The 20,165-nt window shown below is 46.6% G+C and overlaps 1 long non-coding RNA gene across 5 annotated transcripts in view; it reads left to right on the forward strand.

Annotated features, from left to right (window-relative positions):
• Positions 1–19,892, forward strand: part of LOC147872908 (uncharacterized) — a 297,959-nt gene extending 278,067 nt beyond the window's left edge. For 3 of the 5 annotated variants that reach the window (XR_015536700.1, XR_015536702.1, XR_015536704.1), the window contains 2 exons: positions 13,511–13,630; positions 19,761–19,892. This is a non-coding gene — a long non-coding RNA (uncharacterized LOC147872908). The remainder of the gene's footprint in view (positions 1–13,510; positions 13,631–19,760) is intronic. The other 2 variants (XR_015536701.1, XR_015536703.1) reach the window with 1 other exon arrangement.
• Positions 19,893–20,165: the final 273 nt, after the last annotated feature.

Consider the following 20,165-nt stretch of genomic DNA (forward strand, 5'->3'; position numbering starts at 1 on the left):
TCGACCAGACTACACAGCGCAACAAACTAGAAGACAGAAATCTTCATATTCTAATGATGGAGGCAGTACGACCTCTGAAACGTTGGTGAACATCGACCAGACTACACAGCGCAACAACCCAGAAGACAGAAATCTTCATACTCTGATGATGGAGGCAGTACGACCTCTGAAACGTTGGTGAACATCGACCAGACTACACAGCGCAACAACCCAGAAGACAGAAATCTTCATACTCTGATGACGGAGGCAGTACGACCTCTGAAACGTTGGTGAACATCGACCAGACTACACAGAGCAACAACCCAGAAGACAGAAATCTTCATACTCTGATGATGGAGGCAGTACGACCTCTGAAACGTTGGTGAACATCGACCAGACTACACAGCGCAACAACCCAGAAGACAGAAATCTTCATACTCTGATGATGGAGGCAGTACGACCTCTGAAACGTTGGTTAACATCGACCAGACTACACAGCGCAACAACCCAGAAGACAGAAATCTTCATACTCTGATGACGGAGGCAGTACGACCTCTGAAACGTTGGTGAACATCGACCAGACTACACAGCGCAACAACCCAGAATACAGAAATCTTCATACTCTGATGATGGAGGCAGTGCGACCTCTGAAACGTTGGTTAACATCGACCAGACTACACAGCGCAACAACCCAGAAGACAGAAATCTTCATACTCTGATGACGGAGGCAGTACGACCTCTGAAACTTTGGTGAACATCGACCAGACTACACAGCGCAACAACCCAGAAGACAGAAATCTTCATACTCTGATGATGGAGGCAGTACGACCTCTGAAACGTTGGTGAACATCGACCAGACTACACAGCGCAACAACCCAGAAGACAGAAATCTTCATACTCTGATGATGGAGGCAGTACGACCTCTGAAACGTTGGTGAACATCGACCAGACTACACAGCGCAACAACCCAGAAGACAGAAATCTTCATATTCTAATAATGGAGGCAGTACGACCTCTGAAACGTTGGTTAACATCGACCCGACTACACAGCGCAACAACCCAGAAGACAGAAATCTTCATACTCTGATGATGGAGGCAGTACGACCTCTGAAACGTTGGTGAACATCGACCAGACTACACAGCGCAACAACCCAGAAGACAGAAATCTTCATACTCTGATGATGGAAGCAGTACGACCTCTGAAACGTTGGTGAACATCGACCAGACTACACAGCGCAACAACCCAGAAGACAGAAATCTTCATACTCTGATGATGGAGGCAGTACGACCTCTGAAACGTTGGTGAACATCGACCAGACTACACAGCGCAACAACCCAGAAGACAGAAATCTTCATACTCTGATGATGGAGGCAGTACGACCTCTGAAACGTTGGTGAACATCGACCAGACTACACAGCGCAACAACCCAGAAGACAGAAATCTTCATACTCTGATGATGGAGGCAGTACGACCTCTGAAACGTTGGTGAACATCGACCAGACTACACAGCGCAACAACCCAGAAGACAGAAATCTTCATACTCTGATGACGGAGGCAGTACGACCTCTGAAACGTTGGTGAACATCGACCAGACTACACAGCGCAACAACCCAGAATACAGAAATCTTCATACTCTGATGATGGAGGCAGTGCGACCTCTGAAACGTTGGTTAACATCGACCAGGCTACACAGCGCAACAACCCAGAAGACAGAAATCTTCATACTCTGATGACGGAGGCAGTACGACCTCTGAAACTTTGGTGAACATCGACCAGACTAAACAGCGCAACAACCCAGAAGACAGAAATCTTCATACTCTGATGATGGAGGCAGTACGACCTCTGAAACGTTGGTGAACATCGACCAGACTACACAGCGCAACAACCCAGAAGACAGAAATCTTCATACTCTGATGATGGAGGCAGTACGACCTCTGAAACGTTGGTGAACATCGACCAGACTACACAGCGCAACAACCCAGAAGACAGAAATCTTCATATTCTAATGATGGAGGCAGTACGACCTCTGAAACGTTGGTTAACATCGACCCGACTACACAGCGCAACAACCCAGAAGACAGAAATCTTCATACTCTGATGATGGAGGCAGTACGACCTCTGAAACGTTGGTGAACATCGACCAGACTACACAGCGCAACAACCCAGAAGACAGAAATCTTCATACTCTGATGATGGAAGCAATACGACCTCTGAAACGTTGGTGAACATCGACCAGACTACACAGCGCAACAACCCAGAAGACAGAAATCTTCATACTCTGATGATGGAGGCAGTACGACCTCTGAAACGTTGGTGAACATCGACCAGACTACACAGCGCAACAACCCAGAAGACAGAAATCTTCATACTCTGATGATGGAGGCAGTACGACCTCTGAAACGTTGGTGAACATCGACCAGACTACACAGCGCAACAACCCAGAAGACAGAAATCTTCATACTCTGATGATGGAGGCAGTACGACCTCTGAAACGTTGGTGAACATCGACCAGACTACACAGCGCAACAACCCAGAAGACAGAAATCTTCATACTCTGATGACGGAGGCAGTACGACCTCTGAAACGTTGGTGAACATCGACCAGACTGCACAGCGCAACAACCCAGAAGACAGAAATCTTCATACTCTGATGACGGAGGCAGTATGACCTCTGAAACGTTGGTGAACATCGACCAGACTACACAGCGCAACAACCCAGAAGACAGAAATCTTCATACTCTGATGACGGAGGCAGTAAGACCTCTGAAACGTTGGTTAACATCGACCAGACTACACAGCGCAACAACCCAGAAGACAGAAATCTTCATACTCTGATGATGGAGGCAGTATGACCTCTGAAACGTTGGTGAACATCGACCAGACTACACAGCGCAATAACCCAGAAGACAGAAATCTTCATACTCTGATGACGGAGGCAGTACGACCTCTGAAACGTTGGTGAACATCGACCAGACTGCACAGCGCAACAACCCAGAAGACAGAAATCTTCATACTCTGATGACGGAGGCAGTACGACCTCTGTAACGTTGGTGAACATCGACCAGACTGCACAGCGCAACAACCCAGAAGACAGAAATCTTCATACTCTGATGACGGAGGCAGTATGACCTCTGAAACGTTGGTGAACATCGACCAGACTACACAGCGCAACAACCCAGAAGACAGAAATCTTCATACTCTGATGATTGAGGCAGTATGACCTCTGAAACGTTGGTGAACATCGACCAGACTACACAGCGCAACAACCCAGAAGACAGAAATCTTCATACTCTGATGACGGAGGCAGTATGACCTCTGAAACGTTGGTGAACATCGACCAGACTACACAGCGTAACAACCCAGAAGACAGAAATCTTCATACTCTGATGACGGAGGCAGTATGACCTCTGAAACGTTGGTGAACATCGACCAGACTACACAGCGCAACAACCCAGAAGACAGAAATCTTCATACTCTGATGACGGAGGCAGTATGACCTCTGAAACGTTGGTTAACATCGACCAGACTACACAGCGCAACAACCCAGAAGACAGAAATCTTCATACTCTGATGATGGAGGCAGTATGACCTCTGAAACGTTGGTTAACATCGACCAGACTACACAGCGCAACAACCCAGAATACAGAAATCTTCATACTCTGATGACGGAGGCAGTATGACCTCTGAAACGTTGGTTAACATCGACCCGACTACACAGCGCAACAACCCAGAAGACAGAAATCTTCATACTCTGATGACGGAGGCAGTATGACCTCTGAAACGTTGGTGAACATCGACCAGACTACACAGCGCAACAACCCAGAAGACAGAAATCTTCATACTCTGATGACGGAGGCAGTATGACCTCTGAAACGTTGGTTAACATCGACCAGACTACACAGCGCAACAACCCAGAAGACAGAAATCTTCATACTCTGATGATGGAGGCAGTATGACCTCTGAAACGTTGGTTAACATCGACCAGACTACACAGCGCAACAACCCAGAAGACAGAAATCTTCATACTCTGATGATGGAGGCAGTATGACCTCTGAAACGTTGGTTAACATCGACCAGACTACACAGCGCAACAACCCAGAAGACAGAAATCTTCATACTCTGATGATGGAGGCAGTATGACCTCTGAAACGTTGGTTAACATCGACCAGACTACACAGCGCAACAACCCCGAAGACAGAAATCTTCATACTCTGATGATGGAGGCAGTATGACTTCTGAAACGTTGGTGAACATCGACCAGACTACACAGCGCAACAACCCAGAAGACAGAAATCTTCATACTCTGATGACGGAGGCAGTATGACCTCTGAAACGTTGGTTAACATCGACCAGACTACACAGCGCAACAACCCAGAAGACAGAAATCTTCATACTCTGATGATGGAGGCAGAATGACCTCTGAAACGTTGGTGAACATCGACCAGACTGCACATCGCAACAACCCAGAAGACAGAAATCTTCATATTCTGATGACGGAGGCAGTATGACCTCTGAAACGTTGGTTAACATCGACCAGACTACACAGCGCAACAACCCAGAAGACAGAAATCTTCATACTCTGATGACGGAGGCAGTATGACCTCTGAAACGTTGGTTAACATCGACCAGACTACACAGCGCAACAACCCAGAAGACAGAAATCTTCATACTCTGATGATGGAGGCAGTATGACCTCTGAAACGTTGGTGAACATCGACCAGACTACACAGCGCAACAACCCAGAAGACAGAAATCTTCATACTCTGATGATGGAGGCAGTATGACCTCTGAAACGTTGGTTAACATCGACCAGACTACACAGCGCAACAACCCAGAAGACAGAAATCTTCATACTCTGATGACGGAGGCAGTATGACCTCTGAAACGTTGGTTAACATCGACCAGACTACACAGCGCAACAACCCAGAAGACAGAAATCTTCATACTCTGATGATGGAGGCAGTATGACCTCTGAAACGTTGGTTAACATCGACCAGACTATACAGCGCAACAACCCAGAAGACAGAAATATTCATACTCTGATGATGGAGGCAGTATGACCTCTGAAACGTTGGTGAACATCGACCAGACTACACAGCGCAACAACCCAGAAGACAGAAATCTTCATACTCTGATGACGGAGGCAGTATGACCTCTGAAACGTTGGTTAACATCGACCAGACTACACAGCGCAACAACCCAGAAGACAGAAATCTTCATACTCTGATGATGGAGGCAGTATGACCTCTGAAACGTTGGTTAACATCGACCAGACTACACAGCGCAACAACCCAGAAGACAGAAATCTTCATACTCTGATGACGGAGGCAGTATGACTTTCTGAAACGTTGGTTAACATCGACCCGACTACACAGCGCAACAACCCAGAAGACAGAAATCTTCATACTCTGATGACGGAGGCAGTATGACCTCTGAAACGTTGGTGAACATCGACCAGACTACACAGCGCAACAACCCAGAAGACAGAAATCTTCATACTCTGATGACGGAGGCAGTATGACCTCTGAAACGTTGGTTAACATCGACCAGACTACACAGCGCAACAACCCAGAAGACAGAAATCTTCATACTCTGATGATGGAGGCAGTATGACCTCTGAAACGTTGGTTAACATCGACCAGACTACACAGCGCAACAACCCAGAAGACAGAAATCTTCATACTCTGATGACGGAGGCAGTATGACCTCTGAAACGTTGGTTAACATCGACCAGACTACACAGCGCAACAACCCAGAAGACGGAAATCTTCATACTCTGATGACGGAGGCAGTACGACCTCTGAAACGTTGGTTAACATCGACCAGACTACACAGCGCAACAACCCAGAAGACAGAAATCTTCATACTCTGATGACGGAGGCAGTACGACCTCTGAAACGTTGGTGAACATCGACCAGACTACACAGCGCAACAACCCAGAAGACGGAAATCTTCATACTCTGATGACGGAGGCAGTACGACCTCTGAAACGTTGGTTAACATCGACCAGACTACACAGCGCAACAACCCAGAAGACGGAAATCTTCATACTCTGATGACGGAGGCAGTACGACCTCTGAAACGTTGGTGAACATCGACCAGACTACACAGCGCAACAACCCAGAAGACGGAAATCTTCATACTCTGATGACGGAGGCAGTACGACCTCTGAAACGTTGGTTAACATCGACCAGACTACACAGCGCAACAACCCAGAAGACGGAAATCTTCATACTCTGATGACGGAGGCAGTACGACCTCTGAAACGTTGGTTAACATCGACCAGACTACACAGCGCAACAACCCAGAAGACGGAAATCTTCATACTCTAATGACGGAGGCAGTACGACCTCTGAAACGTTGGTTAACATCGACCAGACTACACAGCGCAATAACCCAGAGGACAGAAATCTTCATACTCTGATGACGGAGGCAGTATGACCTCTGAAACGTTGGTTAACATCGACCAGACTACACAGCGCAACAACCCAGAAGACAGAAATCTTCATACTCTGATGATGGAAGCAGTACGACCTCTGAAACGTTGGTTAACATCGACCAGACTACACAGCGCAACAACCCAGAAGACAGAAATCTTCATACTCTGATGACGGAGGCAGTATGACCTGTGAAACGTTGGTTAACATCGACCAGACTACACAGCGCAACAACCCAGAAGACGGAAATCTTCATACTCTGATGACGGAGGCAGTACGACCTCTGAAACGTTGGTTAACATCGACCAGACTACACAGCGCAACAACCCAGAAGACAGAAATCTTCATACTCTGATGATGGAGGCAGTATGACCTCTGAAACGTTGGTGAACATCGACCAGACTACACAGCGCAACAACCCAGAAGACGGAAATCTTCATACTCTGATGACGGAGGCAGTACGACCTCTGAAACGTTGGTGAACATCGATCAGACTACACAGCGCAACAACCCAGAAGACGGAAATCTTCATACTCTGATGACGGAGGCAGTACGACCTCTGAAACGTTGGTTAACATCGACCAGACTACACAGCGCAACAACCCAGAAGACAGAAATCTTCATACTCTGATGACGGAGGCAGTACGACCTCTGAAACGTTGGTTAACATCGACCAGACTACACAGCGCAACAACCCAGAAGACAGAAATCTTCATACTCTGATGACGGAGGCAGTACGACCTCTGAAACGTTGGTGAACATCGACCAGACTACACAGCGCAACAACCCAGAAGACGGAAATCTTCATACTCTGATGACGGAGGCAGTACGACCTCTGAAACGTTGGTTAACATCGACCAGACTACACAGCGCAACAACCCAGAAGACGGAAATCTTCATACTCTGATGACGGAGGCAGTACGACCTCTGAAACGTTGGTTAACATCGACCAGACTACACAGCGCAACAACCCAGAAGACAGAAATCTTCATACTCTGATGACGGAGGCAGTACGACCTCTGAAACGTTGGTGAACATCGACCAGACTACACAGCGCAACAACCCAGAAGACGGAAATCTTCATACTCTGATGACGGAGGCAGTACGACCTCTGAAACGTTGGTTAACATCGACCAGACTACACAGCGCAACAACCCAGAAGACGGAAATCTTCATACTCTGATGACGGAGGCAGTACGACCTCTGAAACGTTGGTGAACATCGACCAGACTACACAGCGCAACAACCCAGAAGACGGAAATCTTCATACTCTGATGACGGAGGCAGTACGACCTCTGAAACGTTGGTGAACATCGACCAGACTACACAGCGCAACAACCCAGAAGACAGAAATCTTCATACTCTGATGACGGAGGCAGTATGACCTCTGAAACGTTGGTTAACATCGATCAGACTACACAGCGCAACAACCCAGAAGACAGAAATCTTCATACTCTGATGATGGAGGCAGTACGACCTCTGAAACGTTGGTTAACATCGACCAGACTACACAGCACAACAACCCAGAAGACAGAAATCTTCTTACTCTGATGATGGAGGCAGTGCGACCTCTGAAACGTTGGTGAACATCGACCAGACTACACAGCGCAACAACCCAGAAGACAGAAATCTTCATACTCTGATGACGGAGGCAGTATGACCTCTGAAACGTTGGTTAACATCGACCAGACTACACAGCGCAACAACCCAGAAGACAGAAATCTTCATACTCTGATGACGGAGGCAGTATGACCTCTGAAACGTTGGTTAACATCGACCAGACTACACAGCGCAACAACCCAGAAGACAGAAATCTTCATACTCTGATGACGGAGGCAGTATGACCTCTGAAACGTTGGTTAACATCGACCAGACTACACAGCGCAACAACCCAGAAGACAGAAATCTTCATACTCTGATGAAGGAGGCAGTATGACCTCTGAAACGTTGGTTAACATCGACCAGACTACACAGCGCAACAACCCAGAAGACAGAAATCTTCATACTCTGATGACGGAGGCAGTATGACCTCTGAAACGTTGGTTAACATCGACCAGACTACACAGCGCAACAACCCAGAAGACAGAAATCTTCATACTCTGATGATGGAGGCAGTACGACCTCTGAAACGTTGGTTAACATCGACCAGACTACACAGCACAACAACCCAGAAGACAGAAATCTTCATACTCTGATGATGGAGGCAGTGCGACCTCTGAAACGTTGGTGAACATCGACCAGACTACACAGCGCAACAACCCAGAAGACAGAAATCTTCATACTCTGATGACGGAGGCAGTACGACCTCTGAAACGTTGGTTAACATCGACCAGACTACACAGCGCAACAACCCAGAAGACAGAAATCTTCATACTCTGATGACGGAGGCAGTATGACCTCTGAAACGTTGGTTAACATCGACCAGACTACACAGCGCAACAACCCAGAAGACAAAAATCTTCATACTCTGATGACGGAGGCAGTATGACCTCTGAAACGTTGGTTAACATCGACCAGACTACACAGCGCAACAACCCAGAAGACAGAAATCTTCATACTCTCATGACGGAGGCAGTATGACCTCTGAAACGTTGGTTAACATCGACCAGACTACACAGCGCAACAACCCAGAAGACAGAAATCTTCATACTCTGATGACGGAGGCAGTATGACCTCTGAAACGTTGGTTAACATCGACCAGACTACACAGCGCAACAACCCAGAAGACAGAAATCTTCATACTCTGATGACGGAGGCAGTATGACCTCTGAAACGTTGGTTAACATCGACCAGACTACACAGCGCAACAACCCAGAAGACAGAAATCTTCATACTCTGATGACGGAGGCAGTATGACCTCTGAAACGTTGGTTAACATCGACCAGACTACACAGCGCAACAACCCAGAAGACAGAAATCTTCATACTCTGATGACGGAGGCAGTATGACCTCTGAAACGTTGGTTAACATCGACCAGACTACACAACGCAACAACCCAGAAGACAGAAATCTTCATACTCATCGCCCTGATGAAGGAGGCAGTATGACCTCTGAAACGTTGGTTAACATCGACCAGACTACACAGCGCAACAACCCAGAAGACAGAAATCTTCATACTCTGATGACGGAGGCAGTATGACCTCTGAAACGTTGGTTAACATCGACCAGACTACACAGCGCAACAACCCAGAAGACAGAAATCTTCATACTCTGATGACGGAGGCAGTATGACCTCTGAAACGTTGGTTAACATCGACCAGACTACACAGCGCAACAACCCAGAAGACAGAAATCTTCATACTCTGATGACGGAGGCAGTATGACCTCTGAAACGTTGGTTAACATCGACCAGACTACACAACGCAACAACCCAGAAGACAGAAATCTTCATACTCATCGCCCTGATGAAGGAGGCAGTATGACCTCTGAAACGTTGGTTAACATCGACCAGACTACACAGCGCAACAACCCAGAAGACAGAAATCTTCATACTCTGATGACGGAGGCAGTATGACCTCTGAAACGTTGGTTAACATCGACCAGACTACACAGCGCAACAACCCAGAAGACAGAAATCTTCATACTCTGCTGACGGAGGCAGTATGACCTCTGAAACGTTGGTTAACATCGACCAGACTACACAGCGCAACAACCCAGAAGACAGAAATCTTCATACTCTGATGACGGAGGCAGTATGACCTCTGAAACGTTGGTTAACATCGACCAGACTACACAACGCAACAACCCAGAAGACAGAAATCTTCATACTCATCGCCCTGATGAAGGAGGCAGTATGACCTCTGAAACGTTGGTTAACATCGACCAGACTACACAGCGCAACAACCCAGAAGACAGAAATCTTCATACTCTGATGACGGAGGCAGTATGACCTCTGAAACGTTGGTTAACATCGACCAGACTACACAGCGCAACAACCCAGAAGACAGAAATCTTCATACTCTGATGACGGAGGCAGTATGACCTCTGAAACGTTGGTTAACATCGACCAGACTACACAGCGCAACAACCCAGAAGACAGAAATCTTCATACTCTGATGACGGAGGCAGTATGACCTCTGAAACGTTGGTTAACATCGACCAGACTACACAACGCAACAACCCAGAAGACAGAAATCTTCATACTCATCGCCCTGATGAAGGAGGCAGTATGACCTCTGAAACGTTGGTTAACATCGACCAGACTACACAGCGCAACAACCCAGAAGACAGAAATCTTCATACTCTGATGACGGAGGCAGTATGACCTCTGAAACGTTGGTTAACATCGACCAGACTACACAGCGCAACAACCCAGAAGACAGAAATCTTCATACTCATCGCCCTGATGAAGGAGGCAGTATGACCTCTGAAACGTTGGTTAACATCGACCAGACTACACAACGCAACAACCCAGAAGACAGAAATCTTCATACTCATCGCCCTGATGAAGGAGGCAGTATGACCTCTGAAACGTTGGTTAACATCGACCAGACTACACAGCGCAACAACCCAGAAGACAGAAATCTTCATACTCTGATGACGGAGGCAGTATGACCTCTGAAACGTTGGTTAACATCGACCAGACTACACAGCGCAACAACCCAGAAGACAGAAATCTTCATACTCTGATGACGGAGGCAGTATGACCTCTGAAACGTTGGTTAACATCGACCAGACTACACAGCGCAACAACCCAGAAGACAGAAATCTTCATACTCTGATGACGGAGGCAGTATGACCTCTGAAACGTTGGTTAACATCGACCAGACTACACAACGCAACAACCCAGAAGACAGAAATCTTCATACTCATCGCCCTGATGAAGGAGGCAGTATGACCTCTGAAACGTTGGTTAACATCGACCAGACTACACAGCGCAACAACCCAGAAGACAGAAATCTTCATACTCTGATGACGGAGGCAGTATGACCTCTGAAACGTTGGTTAACATCGACCAGACTACACAACGCAACAACCCAGAAGACAGAAATCTTCATACTCATCGCCCTGATGAAGGAGGCAGTATGACCTCTGAAACGTTGGTTAACATCGACCAGACTACACAACGCAACAACCCAGAAGACAGAAATCTTCATACTCATCGCCCTGATGAAGGAGGCAGTATGACCTCTGAAACGTTGGTTAACATCGACCAGACTACACAGCGCAACAACCCAGAAGACAGAAATCTTCATACTCTGATGACGGAGGCAGTATGACCTCTGAAACGTTGGTTAACATCGACCAGACTACACAGCGCAACAACCCAGAAGACAGAAATCTTCATACTCTGATGACGGAGGCAGTATGACCTCTGAAACGTTGGTTAACATCGACCAGACTACACAGCGCAACAACCCAGAAGACAGAAATCTTCATACTCTGATGACGGAGGCAGTATGACCTCTGAAACGTTGGTTAACATCGACCAGACTACACAGCGCAACAACCCAGAAGACAGAAATCTTCATACTCTGATGACGGAGGCAGTATGACCTCTGAAACGTTGGTTAACATCGACCAGACTACACAACGCAACAACCCAGAAGACAGAAATCTTAGTATCTCTTCTAGCTTTACCCCAGCTTTCCTGCACGTGTTAAAATGTAACACGTGACATTTCGAAGTAAGAAGAACTGAATTTTCATCTGCACCGGGTGCATACTCTGAAGATGAACGCAGTATGTTCTCCCGAAAAGCTGGTACTCACCTCGAAGGTCAGACGGCGTTAAATACAGACCATCGCGTACACCCACGACGTCTTATTTTTCAGAAACACGTCCATTAATAGAAATCCAAATTTGACTCGCGTCGACGCCCTCGGCGTCCCTACGCTCTGCCCGCCGTTCCACGATGACCTCAGCTCCGTTCTTCAGAATTGTAGGACGTCATATGAAGTTGTTTTTGGTGATGATTTGATCTGTCTTGTACCGGGCGACGCCCTGTTTGGAACACGTGTTCTGGTGCTTTAAATGGCTCGAAATTAAATGTTATAAATATTAGAGCAAGATAATAAAAGTAACATCAGAATATAAAAAGAAAAAAGACGCGGGAGAAAGAACCTCGACTCTCCAAGTTATAAAAACAATCATTACATTGACTCTTTACTGCAGAGAGCCGCCGTTAATTACGTATTTGATGTCCGAAATGAAGCAGGTTCATTTGTCCTTATTAACGAAGAACGGCAATTTGTTAACTCAATGTAGCTTCTTTAGATTCGTTTAATCTTCAGTGTCCATAACGTTGCCTCGTCTTTGGCTGATACCGCCCACTGTACTAACCGACGCAAAAACATCGACCACAGATATTCTTACGCGGCTTCGAAGGTACCAGGACATCCGGGCGTTCAGACGTCCCCCCCCTCCACCGCCGCCAGTTAAATCCTGCTACACCGTCACACCAAAACCTTCTTTACCTTAACATTTCCATGCCATCTGTTCCGAAGTGTTGCAGTGGTTAGCACTCCTGCTTCCTATTCGGGAAGTCCCGGGTTCAAATCTCGGTCCGGGGACCGGTTGTCCTGACAAGGGTTTTCCGTGGTTTTCCTCAGTCTTTCCAGGCAATTGCCGGGATATTATCTTCAATTAGGTCATGACCGCGTCCTTCCACATCCCTTCCAATTCACTATCATCCTGTCACTCGACGCTACTGAAAAAGCGTCATTTAATAAACCACAGTTCTTGAGATGATCACCGTGTTAATATTTGGGCAAAGGTTCAAATCATCAAGTTCTCTCGCTTAATCCGTCAGAGGTCCGAATATTCCCCTCTCAGCGTCATCGTCCAGGGTAAGAGACCTAGTTCTACAGATAAGGTCCCTTCCGGTTCATGTCATACGACGGCAAGAACCTTGTCAGTCAACACAGCTTGCTGTGAACCGCGTCTGCCGGTTACCTCGGCGGTGTCCGGTGCGCCTCGGGTCTTGGGGTCCGCTGCTCCCGTGCGCTGCCCCCGGGCGAGCCAATAAATCTATCCAGCAAATTTGAAGGCGAGGCGGCGTATCTGGGGCTACGGTCAGCAGCGGGCAATAAATTACGACCCCAAATAATTTCTATAGCGTCTTTGGTGATTTCTTTTTATTTCATTTTATTTCAGTCGCTTGTCTGGGTCCTGCGCCCTCGAAATACGAGCCCGTGCAGGATGTAAAGATCACGGTGGCGAGAGGGGAAGTGGCGGTAAAGCTCCGCGCTGTCTTAACCTCGTATTAAGATGGAGGTAAGCGGTGAGAATGATCTCAAGCCACCTTGACCCCTCCCTCACCATCACCTCGAACCCACAGCCTTTTCACACGAATTTAAAAGTCTTTCTTGAGAAGCTGACAGTCACTGAACTGGCCAAAATAATATCCCGACTCATATTGAAGCCGAATGTCCATTACCTTGTTCACAAAAGTCCTCTTCTCACACTTCCGAGGCACATGAAGCTACACCCTCGTGTACCATTTTTTAAGAAAAATGTCATTTTCCCATCTACGCTTAGCTCTTTCAACTACTCTGTTTCCTTCGTGTTTCCCTATTAAAATGTATAATTTATCGCATGCGTGCTGCATGATCAACCCCTCGTGCCTCTTTTAGTGCGTCATCACACAAATAGCACAAACGTAGATGTCGGATTTGTTGGTTACTTTGAAACTTTGAATTCAAGGGCAGAATTTTTGCGACGTGATAGTTACTACAAAGGACATTTCTCCAGGGACATTTCTTGAACTTACAAGTGTTTTGGTAGCACTGCGCTTGTGGCTCTTACATTTCAGTTCGTGGGTTTTTTCTGAAATGAGCCCGAACTTGTTTTTCGAGTTCCTGCAACCAGCGTCTTATCTACGGATCGCTAGCTTCACGACGCACTGCGCTTGAGATTCCAGCTTCCCGGATAAATCCATCTGCTTCTCCGCACAAATGTCCGGTAATTACATATCAAAATATACAGCGAAATTCTAAGCTGAGAGACTTTCGTACATCCGTCGATGGTTAATCCCTTTAGGCCGCTTCTGCATTATGTTCAGCGTTCAGCGTAGAGTTACGACACGCGACATAGCCCACTTTTGGCCTACAATTACAGGGCAGTGTAACTGCGCTATTCCTGTCGAAAGGTGGTAATTAAGACCACGTTGGCCTCTGATATTTGCATACGACAACATTTTGTTTCTTGCCCGCTACTGAAATATGACCTGGGAGAGATCACGCGCCTATTTGCGTAAAGTCCATTTTAATATTATCATTATTTTTACCCAATTTTCTCAAGTAGTCTCCTCCCTTCGTGTTTCCCTATTAAAATTCTCTATGAATGTTATCACAGCCGTGCGTGCTACATGCCCTGAACATCACATCCCTTCTCTGATTTCATCGCCTTAATGTTGCTAGGGTTGTTTGTTAACACACGCTTCACCAAACCAACAAACTGCGTCAATGTCCGTAACCTAATTGCGGTTTTGTGCAATTAAGAATTGAGGAAACAAGAAATAGTTACCAAGTTTTGTTGAAAAATCTCATGGAAATAAATCGTCGTGGATACCAAAGTTTCAAGAATTTACAATTAACACAGAGACGGTAAGACCCGAGGTTCTCAATATCGCCCAGATGATGGAGGCGGCAAGTACCTCCGAAACGTCGGTGAACTACTACGATACTGCACGGCGCAACGACAAGGTTGTTGCAAGTCCTCAGGTTGCGTAAAAGTAGAAGTTTCATGCGTCAGAAACTTCCGCGCCCATCCTCAGGGCGCGGTCTGTCTGTGAACGTGAAGGCAGCGTGTCCCACAGTCCCGCATTTCGTACCCTTGGCGTCCTACGTTGAAAGAGAATGTCTTCTGAATGTGGGCATCCATCCCACTTGCCGGCAGGCAGGTCACAGTTCACCTGCTGATGTGAGTACACCACGTGACGCAGTCGTCATCTGTTTCGCCTTTCATTCTTACTCAGAATCCTGCCATCTGCAGGCCTTTTGCCTAACCTTCAGATAACATCGGCTTATGAGGACGAGGCTGCGCCATTACGCGTGTTCTCTGTTTTGGAGGCTTGTTTGTTTGCTGCTCGAACCGTGGGTGGAAGTGGGCGTGGCCAATTTCAAGCACCGAACGGACGAACATCGTATTTTAAGTTCTCAGGAATTACGACCGAGAAACGCGAGCATTTTTACGAATTAGGTCTGAGCATTTCCGACGCTGGTGCCTTACATAAGTGCACACAAAATTTTGGTCAGTAAACCTTACCTTAAACATCTATACGCATGTGTGAGAAAAAAGAATATAGATGTTTCTTAAGGATTTCGATTGGACTCATCTGGCTCACTACAGGGTCCAGTGGCAGTTCAATGTGAACCTTCGCTTTTCGTATACAAAGCGGCCAATTTGCTGAGCAGCTCACCGACTGTCAGTTTATCAAGAACTTCTCTTCCACGAAGTTGGTTAAAGTTTTTTCGCGCAAGAACTCTCTTTTGTCGGAGGAACGCGCTTTGTTCTCTCAGCCAGCGCCCGCAACCTCTTTGTGCAGTTCTGAACCAACTGAAGTAGCAGGAACATGTCACACGTCGCTTTGGTCGGAGATTTGTCGTGAAATTAACTTTTATGTGCGTTGAAGTTAAACTGCCAGTCTACAGAAGCTGACATCTTATCTCCTGGAGCACAGGGACCTCCTTCCGGAGGTTTCTGGCCCCTTTTTAGACTTTTGGGTGAGACGTGGTCTCCGGATTTTTTCTTACGAAAGGGACCGCCGGCTTTACTTCCCCTCCGAAGGAAGAAGTTGTGCCCTTAAAAATCCATCGACCTCGGCCGGGTCTGAACCCGCGAACCGTGGGTCCAGTAGCGAGCACGTTAACAGATTCATAATATTAGGAGGATCGGAAGCAATTGGACTGGAATGGATTTGTACAAGAGGTGTAATGAATGTCAGGAATCCGACCTCACGAAGCCTGCTTTCCGTATAGTCGTGGAGTCCCAGAATACGATTTGAGATCTAAGCTACGAGCAGCCTAGAAGCCGCGAAGACGTGGATTGGATTGCCTAAGAATGTGGTCGTTCGTCGGGATTTTGTGCCGACTACGAACCTCCGTATTCCACAAAGACGGGAAATTTTGTTACAAGTTCGTGGATAATTCTGTGCCGTGGAGTCTGTTGCTTACGGAGGGCCTACCTTTTGTCAGACCGAGGGCCACCAACAGCGCGTGGCTCCCGCTGCATGCGGCCACCCTATTTGCATTGCAAATAAGAACAAGGGGACATCTCGATCGGGCTCCGGCCGTTCGTCACGAAACATTTTAATTAACGGTCCCATTAGCAGGATAATGAATGCACCGAGACGCGGCCGGAGGAGTGTCCACTCACATCGCGATGAAGACTGTGGCGCGGACAAGTGGACGTTGCGAGCAATTCCACGGCTAACCTGACAAGCTGAATAGAAATACTAAAACAACGACGCCCCCGCAGTCGGCTGTCAGCGCGTGTAAGTGGAGGAATTTCTTTAAAGTCCGTGTTTCCGCAAGAAGGCGACATTACAAGTGCCGTTAGCGTCTTTGAGAGAAGTTAAACTGCTCCATTTTGTGATCGGCCACGTTCTGGCTTCAGTAACTTCGCTAGAGCCTTGAACCATCTTCCGAATGCTCCAGTCCGCCCACCTCGTCACTTGCCCGTGTCCATGTGGACGCCGCGTTGTCCTGGCGCCCGATTCTTCCCGATGTTTTCCTCCGTTTCTCCAGGGACTGTTACAGCGATTAAAGCCGCTTACCTCTTGTTTCCTGTTCCGGAGGCTCTGGGTCCAGATCTCGGCCTGAAGACTGGCTATTACCCTGAGGCTTTACGTGGACTATCGACAAACCATAAACTTTGAACAACAAATCGGTCAGTGAGTCGGAAGTGGATTGAACCGGCTGTAATCCGTATCAACAGGGAATTCTTTGTTGAGCTCGTGGTCGGCGGGGGACCGCAAGGTTTTGCCTTCTGAATTATGATTTGTAATCCGTGTCAGGTTCATCGCAGAGCATTTGTCCTCTCGTTACCGTTCTTAGACGTGGAGCTTCTGTGAAGCTGCTCAGCAGGGAGATTGTCTCCGGGTTTTATGAGACTGTCTGGCGAGACCCCGCGCTATTCCTTTCCGCTGTCACTACCTCGGCGGGTCGCCTCTCCTTCTTTGAACCGCCGCGCGGGTCCTGTTTTTGGTTTCTTCAATCCGCGTGCGCCCTGCAACTGGTGAACAAGTTCGTCCGTGAATAAATAAGTCAGAGCCGACGGTTGTTACGAAGTCTCCACAACATTCAACAAACACAGCACAAACGTAGACGTAATAATTCCACTTGAATAACTTACTCAAGTACCTTTTTAACTGTGATTTATACCAGAATGTTGGGATCTTCCTTCGAGTAACCTTCCGTCATTTGCTCTCGAAACTTGTGGTCTCATAATTTAGCTGATGGGCTTATAATATTTTAAGGAATCAGCCCAGAACAAAAGTTCCATTGCTGCTACTTTTTTGTTTGTGTTAATCGGAATGTCGTTCGCGCTGATAAATCAGAGCTGCAGCCCCCGCACCCCCCACCCCCCCACCTCTGACTCTCTGCCCTTCTGTCTGCTATGTTAACACCGCACGAGAAACACCTACGACGTCGAAGAAGAACTTGTCATCTTAAGCCCTCATCGTCTTGAATCGCCTGTGACTTCTCGAAGGAAAATGCAATGAAACAAGATTTAGGAATTTAAACTTCGTGACAACGAACCGCCTTGACATTTCATTGGAGAATCTGAGTAAAACCACGACTACGCCACTCCCTTTGGCGTGAATCCTTCGCAACACGCAACGTTATGGATCTGGGTTGACGTTTTAAATTCGTCAAACGAAATGAAACTTTTTTAAACCCTTCAAGCATCGTAACTCTCTCCGTGGGAAAAAGCCATTCTGAAGAAACTAATCAAGAATTGCCCGCTCCTTATGGAAACCGAAGGTTAATTACCGCCGTTCACTGAAAGTTTTTTTATCAGAATAACTACGTTCGAAATAATTGATCTCAACACACCGTGTTTTAAATACGGGCTACAATTTAATATTCTTATTAATTATTTTACATTTACTGTGATATTACAGCATATGAATTCCAATTTTACCCACAATCTCATAGACTACATAAATATAATTGGCCAAGGAATTTCATTTCACGTTCTATTTAAGAAGGTAACTTACTGTCCGAAATAACTTTGTAATCTGGTAACAGGACTCGATTGGGTACCGACAGCTGTGTCTAAGATCCTCCGTGGTTTTCTTTGGTACCTTCCAACGATCTCATAATCGTCATTCCTTTGTCGTGCGATCCGCCTAGCGCTTCGTTCACATGGACATTCGGATAGAACGCCATTAAACTCAGAGTTTCCAACTGCTGTGTCTCGATTAAACAACCACGACCGAAATAAGACAAATTAACGACAATCATCGTGAAATACAGACCGCCAAGACAAGCAACGGCAAGCGTATCCTACAGGCATGTTATTTTCTACTCGCACAAAACTATCAATTCCTAATTCTTATGGACACCCCTCAGTGTCTACGGCTAAGGTTTAAGAAAACGTGAGCTGACCGATATGGACAATTTTTGCTTATGAAAATGATGAAATGTCCTGAGTCTGTTTAAAGTAAACTCTAAACAGGTAGAAATTAATTTAATAAAATGTAGTCAGTATTCAGTAAGTTGGAGAAAGAATTTTCCAACAGTCAGCAGAAGAATTTCTATGGATTCAAGGAATTAACGACGTTTGAAGAAAATTTCTCCACAAGAACAAAATGCTTTCATCCAGGATGCTCAGCGATTGTTCACTCGAATTCCAGACTATATCGATAGCACGTTCGATTTCGGAGAAGATTCGTTCTATAAATTTCGAGCCCCGATATATCTCGACCGACCTCTCGATATGAATATCACGTTTATGTTGCTGAATTTGTGTAAAGTGGAGGTTGATGGCGACTATTTATTTACGGAGATTTCTTACCTGAATGAAGTTTCGCCCTTTATTAAAGAAGAACTTGAACCAAGTGTTTCAGGGCCGAGTCATTCTGAGAACAAAGAAAGTGTTCAAAAGCATAATATTTCTCATATTTTGTATGAATTTTCTAACCATCCAAATGTCTTCAAGCCAGACCACCATCAAATGCTTTCATGGAGCGAGTGTTCCGTGTTATACAAAGCATTTGGAGTAATGAAAGTTGAAATCGTAAACGCCGAACTACTAGTGCATTTCAACTACAATTTGAAATGCAATTAAGCTGCTAATTTAATGAAATCTGACAGTAGAGAAAAACTGGCAAAGTTGGTAAGGCGGAAAAGAAGTACAAATTCCAAATCTGATGTTGGCGTCTTTTCTCCTTTTTCAGGGCTGATGTAGTGGTCTACCAACCAACCAACCAAAAAGGTAACTAAGGGCAGAGTCTTCTTGTGCACTAAACGCATTGCTTGGGAGCGAACCCCTCGCAGAGATCAGCCTAGAATTCCAGTCCGTGTGCTTCGCGTTGCCTTCTCGAAGGTATCACCACCTTGTCGAAGGCAATCTGCCGGGTGAGGAGGCTTGCGTGCTCAAATGACCCTTAGTGCTATGCCGGCCTGAGCTTCGGCTCATGGTAGGGTCACCCAAGCCGGACAGGTCTAAGGAGATGCGCTAGACTAAGAGTGATACCCTGGTCCTCCAGGTTGGGGGTTGGGTGTAGGGCTAACAACCTTTCACCTTTAAAAAAATATGTGTTACGAAAAAATCAACCAAGCCTCGGATCAGGACGGACTCT

This window comes from Zootermopsis nevadensis, unplaced genomic scaffold (genome assembly GCF_977971745.1).
Source record: "Zootermopsis nevadensis isolate Lab colony 2312 unplaced genomic scaffold, Znev_1.0 Znev_ptg000023l, whole genome shotgun sequence".
Taxonomy (NCBI): domain Eukaryota; kingdom Metazoa; phylum Arthropoda; class Insecta; order Blattodea; family Termopsidae; genus Zootermopsis; species Zootermopsis nevadensis.